The sequence below is a fragment of the Pseudophryne corroboree genome, unplaced genomic scaffold (genome assembly GCF_028390025.1).
Source record: "Pseudophryne corroboree isolate aPseCor3 unplaced genomic scaffold, aPseCor3.hap2 scaffold_1594, whole genome shotgun sequence".
Lineage (NCBI taxonomy): Eukaryota > Metazoa > Chordata > Amphibia > Anura > Myobatrachidae > Pseudophryne > Pseudophryne corroboree.
This window is the reverse complement of record NW_026968227.1, coordinates 39,963-50,878: the sequence shown is the minus strand read 5'-3', so window position 1 is coordinate 50,878 and position 10,916 is coordinate 39,963.

Here is a 10,916-nt window from a genome sequence, read left to right as displayed (position 1 = left end):
GCAGCAAGGATGCAGTGGCGTTAATGTTTCCTGGTGTCAACCTGTATTATTTCAGTAGATATTGAAATGAGGATGCATCTTGCTGCCTTTCCAATGAAGCAAGTTTAATTTAGTAATAGGTGAAAAACCATCACTACAAATATGTTAATCAGATACTTGGCTTTGTGGACACTTTTCAGAGAACAAATTAGTTAGCATAAAAATAAAGCCAGAAAATGAAGAGCTGTTTAATCACTCAATTGGATTTTTCTGCCAGCATATTTCTTTTTCTCTGCAACCCACTGCTAAATTGTGCTTCCTAGCTGTTTTTATAAAATCACTGAATCAAATCTAACTCGGATTACATCAGAGAAGGCCAGGTACCCTACACCATAAGAGGGGGTTTGCAATTTTGACTTGTCTACTTAAATATCACCAAAATCTGATCACAAGGTCAATTACGTCCCTGGGTGGGATTGAACCACCAACCTTTTGACTAATAGCTGAACACACTAACCGATTGCGCCACAGAGACACTTTGCAAAAAGTATATACTGACAAAGACTAATAAGCATTCATCTAGAACGTTTCCTAGAAAAACTTTAAAAAGTCAATAATCTGGAGAGTGTTTGTAAGATGTTTCTTCCAGCAACCAATGAAGAAACACATTGGTACTTTCGCATGATGAGTGAGTGCTTCAGGATCTCTTGCACTTACATGTGCAGCAGAGTACTGCAATGGAAGCATGCTGGGTCCATAACCCAGTGGTAGGCAGATTGAAACTATCCTTTGCTATATGCATTTTTTTTTGTTCATTAAAGTAATCCAAAACTGGGATTGATATTTTAGCTTTTATTTTTACTTAAAGTACAATAACTTTTACCATTTTAATTTGTTTTAATAGTATATTGACAGTATTGTTTTCTTTCAAAAATCCAATTAATTTTCTTTACCCGATTATTAAAATGGTAATTGACAAAAACAAACTACATTGTCACCAGAAGAGCAATACAAAATGTACAAGTGATATATTAAAATCATCTTTCCAGCTTGAATTTCAATGATGCATTGGGGCAACGATTTTGTGAGAAACATCTTCACCCTTAAATAAAGATTTTCTTAATTCCTTACCTGTGTGCTAATTAGATATCACCTTGTTTTCACATTAAACAGACTTCCACATGAGAAAACAGCAAAGATGCAGTGGCGTTAATGTTTCCTGGTGTCAACCTGTATTATTTCCGTAGATATTGAAATGAGGATGCATCTTGCTGCCTTTCCAATGAAGCAAGTTTAATTTAGTAATAGGTGAAAAACCATCCCTACAAAGATGTTAATCAGATACTTGGCTTTGTGGACACTTTTCAGAGAACAAATTTGTTATCATAAAAATAAAGCCAGAAAATGAAGAGCTGTTTAATCACTCAATTGGATTTTTCTGCCAGCATTTTTCTTTTTCTCTGCAACCCACTGCTAAATTGTGCTTCCTAGCTGATTTTTTATAAAATCACTTAAACAAATCTAACTCTGATTACATCAGAGAAGGCCAGGTACCCTACACCATAAGAGGGGGTTTGCAATTTTGACTTGTCTACTTAAATATCACCAAAATCTGATCACAAGGTCAATTACGTCCCTGGGTGGGATTGAACCACCACCCTTTTGACTAATAGCTGAACACACTAACTGATTGCGCCACAGAGACACTTTGCAAAAAGTCCATACTGACAAAGACTAATAAGCATTCATCTAGAACGTTTCCTAGAAAAACTTTAAAAAGTCAATAATCTGGAGAGTTTTTGTAAGATGTTTCTTCCAGCAACCAATGAAGAAACACATTGGTACTTTCCCATGATGAGTGAGTGCTTCAGGATCTCTTGCACTTACATGTGCAGCAGAGTACTGTAATGGAAGCATGCTGGGTCCATAACCCAGAGGTAGGCAGATTGAAACTATCCTCTGCTATATGCATTTTTTTTTTTGTTAATTAAAGTAATCCAAAACTGGGATTGATATTTTTGCTCTTTTATTTTTACTTAAAGTACAATAACTTTTACCATTTTAATTTGTTTTAATAGTATATTGACAGTATTGTTTTCTTTCAAAAATCCAATTAATTTTCTTTACCCGATTATTAAAATGGTAATTGACAAAAGCAAACTACATTGTCACCAGAAGAGCAATACAAAATGTACAAGTGATATATTAAAATCATCTTTCCAGCTTGAATTTCAATGATGCATTGGGGCAACGATTTTGTGAGAAACATCTTCACCCTTAAATAAAGATTTTCTTAATTCCTTACCTGTGTGCTAATTAGATATCACCTTGTTTTCACATTAAACAGACTTCCACATGAGAAAGCAGCAAGGATGCAGTGGCGTTAATGTTTCCTGGTGTCAACCTGTATTATTTCAGTAGATATTGAAATGAGGATGCATCTTGCTGCCTTTCCAATGAAGCAAGTTTAATTTAGTAATAGGTGAAAAACCATCCCTACAAAGATGTTAATCAGATACTTGGCTTTGTGGACACTTTTCAGAGAACAAATTTGTTAGCATAAAAATAAAGCCAGAAAATGAAGAGCTGTTTAATCAGTCAATTGGATTTTTTTGCCAGCATATTTCTTTTTCTCTGCAACCCACTGCTAAATTGTGCTTCCTAGCTGTTTTTATAAAATCACTGAATCAAATCTAACTCTGATTACATCAGAGAAGGCCAGGTACCCTACACCATAACAGGGGTTTTCGAAATTTTGACTTGTCTACTTAAATATCACCAAAATCTGATCACAAGGTCAATTACGTCCCTGGGTGGGATTGAACCACCAACCTTTTGATTAATAACTGAACACACTAACCGATTGCGCCACAGAGACACTTTGCAAAAAGTACATACTGACAAAGACTAATAAGCATTCATCTAGAACGTTTCCTAGAAAAACTTTAAAAAGTCAATAATCTGGAGAGTTTTTGTAAGATGTTTCTTCCAGCAACCAATGAAGAAACACATTGGTACTTTCGCATGATGAGTGAGTGCTTCAGGATCTCTTGCACTTACATGTGCAGCAGAGTACTGCACTGGAAGCATGCTGGGCCCATAACCCAGAGGTAGGCAGATTGAAACTATCCTTTGCTATATGCATTTTTTTTTGTTCATTAAAGTAATCCAAAACTGGGATTGATATTTTAGCTTTTATTTTTACTTAAAGTACAATAACTTTTACCATTTTAATTTTTTTTAATAGTATATTGACAGTATTGTTTTCTTTCAAAAATCCAATTAATTTTCTTTACCCGATTATTAAAATGGTAATTGACAAAAACAAACTACATTGTCACCAGAAGAGCAATACAAAATGTACAAGTGATATATTAAAATCATCTTTCCAGCTTGAATTTCAATGATGCATTGGGGCAACGATTTTGTGAGAAACATCTTCACCCTTAAATAAAGATTTTCTTAATTCCTTACCTGTGTGCTAATTAGATATCACCTTGTTTTCACATTAAACAGACTTCCACATGAGAAAGCAGCAAGGATGCAGTGGCGTTAATGTTTCCTGGTGTCAACCTGTATTATTTCAGTAGATATTGAAATGAGGATGCATCTTGCTGCCTTTCCAATGAAGCAAGTTTAATTTAGTAATAGGTGAAAAACCATCCCTACAAAGATGTTAATCAGATACTTGGCTTTGTGGACACTTTTCAGAGAACAAATTTGTTAGCATAAAAATAAAGCCAGAAAATGAAGAGCTGTTTAATCAGTCAATTGGATTTTTTTGCCAGCATATTTCTTTTTCTCTGCAACCCACTGCTAAATTGTGCTTCCTAGCTGTTTTTATAAAATCACTGAATCAAATCTAACTCTGATTACATCAGAGAAGGCCAGGTACCCTACACCATAACAGGGGTTTTCAAAATTTTGACTTGTCTACTTAAATATCACCAAAATCTGATCACAAGGTCAATTACGTCCCTGGGTGGGATTGAACCACCAACCTTTTGATTAATAGCTGAACACACTAACCGATTGCGCCACAGAGACACTTTGCAAAAAGTACATACTGACAAAGACTAATAAGCATTCATCTAGAACGTTTCCTAGAAAAACTTTAAAAAGTCAATAATCTGGAGAGTTTTTGTAAGATGTTTCTTCCAGCAACCAATGAAGAAACACATTGGTACTTTCGCATGATGAGTGAGTGCTTCAGGATCTCTTGCACTTACATGTGCAGCAGAGTACTGCACTGGAAGCATGCTGGGCCCATAACCCAGAGGTAGGCAGATTGAAACTATCCTTTGCTATATGCATTTTTTTTTTGTTCATTAAAGTAATCCAAAACTGGGATTGATATTTTAGCTTTTATTTTTACTTAAAGTACAATAACTTTTACCATTTTAATTTGTTTTAATAGTATATTGACAGTATTGTTTTCTTTCAAAAATCCAATTAATTTTCTTTACCCGATTATTAAAATGGTAATTGACAAAAACAAACTACATTGTCACCAGAAGAGCAATACAAAATGTACAAGTGATATATTAAAATCATCTTTCCAGCTTGAATTTCAATGATGCATTGGGGCAACGATTTTGTGAGAAACATCTTCACCCTTAAATAAAGATTTTCTTAATTCCTTACCTGTGTGCTAATTAGATATCACCTTGTTTTCACATTAAACAGACTTCCACATGAGAAAGCAGCAAGGATGCAGTGGCGTTAATGTTTCCTGGTGTCAACCTGTATTATTTCAGTAGATATTGAAATGAGGATGCATCTTGCTGCCTTTCCAATGAAGCAAGTTTAATTTAGTAATAGGTGAAAAACCATCCCTACAAAGATGTTAATCAGATACTTGGCTTTGTGGACACTTTTCAGAGAACAAATTAGTTAGCATAAAAATAAAGCCAGAAAATGAAGAGCTGTTTAATCACTCAATTGGATTTTTCTGCCAGCATATTTCTTTTTCTCTGCAACCCACTGCTAAATTGTGCTTCCTAGCTGTTTTTATAAAATCACTGAATCAAATCTAACTCTGATTACATCAGAGAAGGCCAGGTACCCTACACCATAACAGGGGGTTTGAAATTTTGACTTGTCTACTTAAAGATCACCAAAATCTGATAACAAGGTCAATTAAGTCCCTGGGTGGGATTGAACCACCAACCTTTTGGTTAATAGCCTTACACACTAACTGATTGCGCCACAGCGACACTTTGCAAAACTATATACTGACAAAGGCTAATAAGCATTCATCTAGAACGATTCCTAGAAACATTTTAAAAAGTCAATAATGTGGAGAGTTTTTGTAAGATGTTTCTTCCATCAACCAATGAAGAAACACATTGGTACTTTCCCATGATGAGTGAGTGCTTCAGGATCTCTTGCACTTACATGTGCAGCAGAGTACTGTAATGGAAGCATGCTGGGTCCATAACCCAGAGGTAGGCAGATTGAAACTATCCTCTGCTATATGCATTTTTTTTGTTAATTAAAGTAATCCAAAACTGGGATTGATATTTTTGCTCTTTTATTTTTACTTAAAGTACAATAACTTTTACCATTTTAATTTGTTTTAATAGTATATTGACAGTATTGTTTTCTTTCAAAAATCCAATTAATTTTCTTTACCCGATTATTAAAATGGTAATTGACAAAAACAAACTACATTGTCACCAGAAGAGCAATACAAAATGTACAAGTGATATATTAAAATCATCTTTCCAGCTTGAATTTCAATGATGCATTGGGGCAACGATTTTGTGAGAAACATCTTCACCCTTAAATAAAGATTTTCTTAATTCCTTACCTGTGTGCTAATTAGATATCACCTTGTTTTCACATTAAACAGACTTCCACATGAGAAAACAGCAAAGATGCAGTGGCGTTAATGTTTCCTGGTGTCAACCTGTATTATTTCCGTAGATATTGAAATGAGGATGCATCTTGCTGCCTTTCCAATGAAGCAAGTTTAATTTAGTAATAGGTGAAAAACCATCCCTACAAAGATGTTAATCAGATACTTGGCTTTGTGGACACTTTTCAGAGAACAAATTTGTTATCATAAAAATAAAGCCAGAAAATGAAGAGCTGTTTAATCACTCAATTGGATTTTTCTGCCAGCATTTTTCTTTTTCTCTGCAACCCACTGCTAAATTGTGCTTCCTAGCTGATTTTTTATAAAATCACTTAAACAAATCTAACTCTGATTACATCAGAGAAGGCCAGGTACCCTACACCATAAGAGGGGGTTTGCAATTTTGACTTGTCTACTTAAATATCACCAAAATCTGATCACAAGGTCAATTACGTCCCTGGGTGGGGTTGAACCACCAACCTTTCGACTAATAGCTGAACACACTAACTGATTGCGCCACAGAGACACTTTGCAAAAAGTCCATACTGACAAAGACTAATAAGCATTCATCTAGAACGTTTCCTAGAAAAACTTTAAAAAGTCAATAATCTGGAGAGTTTTTGTAAGATGTTTCTTCCAGCAACCAATGAAGAAACACATTGGTACTTTCCCATGATGAGTGAGTGCTTCAGGATCTCTTGCACTTACATGTGCAGCAGAGTACTGTAATGGAAGCATGCTGGGTCCATAACCCAGAGGTAGGCAGATTGAAACTATCCTCTGCTATATGCATTTTTTTTTTGTTAATTAAAGTAATCCAAAACTGGGATTGATATTTTTGCTCTTTTATTTTTACTTAAAGTACAATAACTTTTACCATTTTAATTTGTTTTAATAGTATATTGACAGTATTGTTTTCTTTCAAAAATCCAATTAATTTTCTTTACCCGATTATTAAAATGGTAATTGACAAAAGCAAACTACATTGTCACCAGAAGAGCAATACAAAATGTACAAGTGATATATTAAAATCATCTTTCCAGCTTGAATTTCAATGATGCATTGGGGCAACGATTTTGTGAGAAACATCTTCACCCTTAAATAAAGATTTTCTTAATTCCTTACCTGTGTGCTAATTAGATATCACCTTGTTTTCACATTAAACAGACTTCCACATGAGAAAGCAGCAAGGATGCAGTGGCGTTAATGTTTCCTGGTGTCAACCTGTATTATTTCAGTAGATATTGAAATGAGGATGCATCTTGCTGCCTTTCCAATGAAGCAAGTTTAATTTAGTAATAGGTGAAAAACCATCCCTACAAAGATGTTAATCAGATACTTGGCTTTGTGGACACTTTTCAGAGAACAAATTTGTTAGCATAAAAATAAAGCCAGAAAATGAAGAGCTGTTTAATCAGTCAATTGGATTTTTTTGCCAGCATATTTCTTTTTCTCTGCAACCCACTGCTAAATTGTGCTTCCTAGCTGTTTTTATAAAATCACTGAATCAAATCTAACTCTGATTACATCAGAGAAGGCCAGGTTCCCTACACCATAACAGGGGTTTTCGAAATTTTGACTTGTCTACTTAAATATCACCAAAATCTGATCACAAGGTCAATTACGTCCCTGGGTGGGATTGAACCACCAACCTTTTGATTAATAGCTGAACACACTAACCGATTGCGCCACAGAGACACTTTGCAAAAAGTACATACTGACAAAGACTAATAAGCATTCATCTAGAACGTTTCCTAGAAAAACTTTAAAAAGTCAATAATCTGGAGAGTTTTTGTAAGATGTTTCTTCCAGCAACCAATGAAGAAACACATTGGTACTTTCGCATGATGAGTGAGTGCTTCAGGATCTCTTGCACTTACATGTGCAGCAGAGTACTGCACTGGAAGCATGCTGGGCCCATAACCCAGAGGTAGGCAGATTGAAACTATCCTTTGCTATATGCATTTTTTTTTGTTCATTAAAGTAATCCAAAACTGGGATTGATATTTTAGCTTTTATTTTTACTTAAAGTACAATAACTTTTACCATTTTAATTTTTTTTAATAGTATATTGACAGTATTGTTTTCTTTCAAAAATCCAATTAATTTTCTTTACCCGATTATTAAAATGGTAATTGACAAAAACAAACTACATTGTCACCAGAAGAGCAATACAAAATGTACAAGTGATATATTAAAATCATCTTTCCAGCTTGAATTTCAATGATGCATTGGGGCAACGATTTTGTGAGAAACATCTTCACCCTTAAATAAAGATTTTCTTAATTCCTTACCTGTGTGCTAATTAGATATCACCTTGTTTTCACATTAAACAGACTTCCACATGAGAAAGCAGCAAGGATGCAGTGGCGTTAATGTTTCCTGGTGTCAACCTGTATTATTTCAGTAGATATTGAAATGAGGATGCATCTTGCTGCCTTTCCAATGAAGCAAGTTTAATTTAGTAATAGGTGAAAAACCATCACTACAAATATGTTAATCAGATACTTGGCTTTGTGGACACTTTTCAGAGAACAAATTAGTTAGCATAAAAATAAAGCCAGAAAATGAAGAGCTGTTTAATCACTCAATTGGATTTTTCTGCCAGCATATTTCTTTTTCTCTGCAACCCACTGCTAAATTGTGCTTCCTAGCTGTTTTTATAAAATCACTGAATCAAATCTAACTCGGATTACATCAGAGAAGGCCAGGTACCCTACACCATGGGTCTTCAACCTGCGGCCCTCCAGCTGCTTTGGAACTACACATACCAGCTTGCCCTGCCTCCGTTTAGCATACCTTAGTAGCAAAATGGTGGCAGGGCATGCTGGGATATGTAGTTTCACAGCAGCTGGAGGGCCACAGGTTGAAGACCCATGCCCTACACCATAAGAGGGGGTTTGCAATTTTGACTTGTCTACTTAAATATCACCAAAATCTGATCACAAGGTCAATTACGTCCCTGGGTGGGATTGAACCACCAACCTTTTGATTAATAGCTGAACACACTAACCGATTGCGCCACAGAGACACTTTGCAAAAAGTATATACTGACAAAGACTAATAAGCATTCATCTAGAACGTTTCCTAGAAAAACTTTAAAAAGTCAATAATCTGGAGAGTGTTTGTAAGATGTTTCTTCCAGCAACCAATGAAGAAACACATTGGTACTTTCGCATGATGAGTGAGTGCTTCAGGATCTCTTGCACTTACATGTGCAGCAGAGTACTGCAATGGAAGCATGCTGGGTCCATAACCCAGTGGTAGGCAGATTGAAACTATCCTTTGCTATATGCATTTTTTTTTGTTCATTAAAGTAATCCAAAACTGGGATTGATATTTTAGCTTTTATTTTTACTTAAAGTACAATAACTTTTACCATTTTAATTTGTTTTAATAGTATATTGACAGTATTGTTTTCTTTCAAAAATCCACTTAATTTTCTTTACCCTATTATTAAAATGGTAATTGACAAAAACAAACTACATTGTCACCAGAAGAGCAATACAAAATGTACAAGTGATATATTAAAATCATCTTTCCAGCTTGAATTTCAATGATGCATTGGGGCAACGATTTTGTGAGAAACATCTTCACCCTTAAATAAAGATTTTCTTAATTCCTTACCTGTGTGCTAATTAGATATCACCTTGTTTTCACATTAAACAGACTTCCACATGAGAAAGCAGCAAGGATGCAGTGGCGTTAATGTTTCCTGGTGTCAACCTGTATTATTTCAGTAGATATTGAAATGAGGATGCATCTTGCTGCCTTTCCAATGAAGCAAGTTTAATTTAGTAATAGGTGAAAAACCATCCCTACAAATATGTTAATCAGATACTTGGCTTTGTGGACACTTTTCAGAGAACAAATTAGTTAGCATAAAAATAAAGCCAGAAAATGAAGAGCTGTTTAATCACTCAATTGGATTTTTCTGCCAGCATTTTTCTTTTTCTCTGCAACCCACTGCTAAATTGTGCTTCCTAGCTGTTTTTATAAAATCACTAAATCAAATCTAACTCTGATTACATCAGAGAAGGCCAGGTACCCTACACCATAACAGGGGGTTTGAAATTTTGACTTGTCTACTTAAAGATCACCAAAATCTGATCACAAGGTCAATTAAGTCCCTGGGTGGGATTGAACCACCAACCTTTTGGTTAATAGCCTTACACACTAACTGATTGCGCCACAGCGACACTTTGCAAAACTATATACTGACAAAGGCTAATAAGCATTCATCTAGAACGATTCCTAGAAACATTTTAAAAAGTCAATAATGTGGAGAGTTTTTGTAAGATGTTTCTTCCATCAACCAATGAAGAAACACATTGGTACTTTCCCATGATGAGTGAGTGCTTCAGGATCTCTTGCACTTACATGTGCAGCAGAGTACTGTAATGGAAGCATGCTGGGTCCATAACCCAGAGGTAGGCAGATTGAAACTATCCTCTGCTATATGCATTTTTTTTTTGTTAATTAAAGTAATCCAAAACTGGGATTGATATTTTTGCTCTTTTATTTTTACTTAAAGTACAATAACTTTTACCATTTTAATTTGTTTTAATAGTATATTGACAGTATTGTTTTCTTTCAAAAATCCAATTAATTTTCTTTACCCGATTATTAAAATGGTAATTGACAAAAACAAACTACATTGTCACCAGAAGAGCAATACAAAATGTACAAGTGATATATTAAAATCATCTTTCCAGCTTGAATTTCAATGATGCATTGGGGCAACGATTTTGTGAGAAACATCTTCACCCTTAAATAAAGATTTTCTTAATTCCTTACCTGTGTGCTAATTAGATATCACCTTGTTTTCACATTAAACAGACTTCCACATGAGAAAACAGCAAAGATGCAGTGGCGTTAATGTTTCCTGGTGTCAACCTGTATTATTTCCGTAGATATTGAAATGAGGATGCATCTTGCTGCCTTTCCAATGAAGCAAGTTTAATTTAGTAATAGGTGAAAAACCATCCCTACAAAGATGTTAATCAGATACTTGGCTTTGTGGACACTTTTCAGAGAACAAATTTGTTATCATAAAAATAAAGCCAGAAAATGAAGA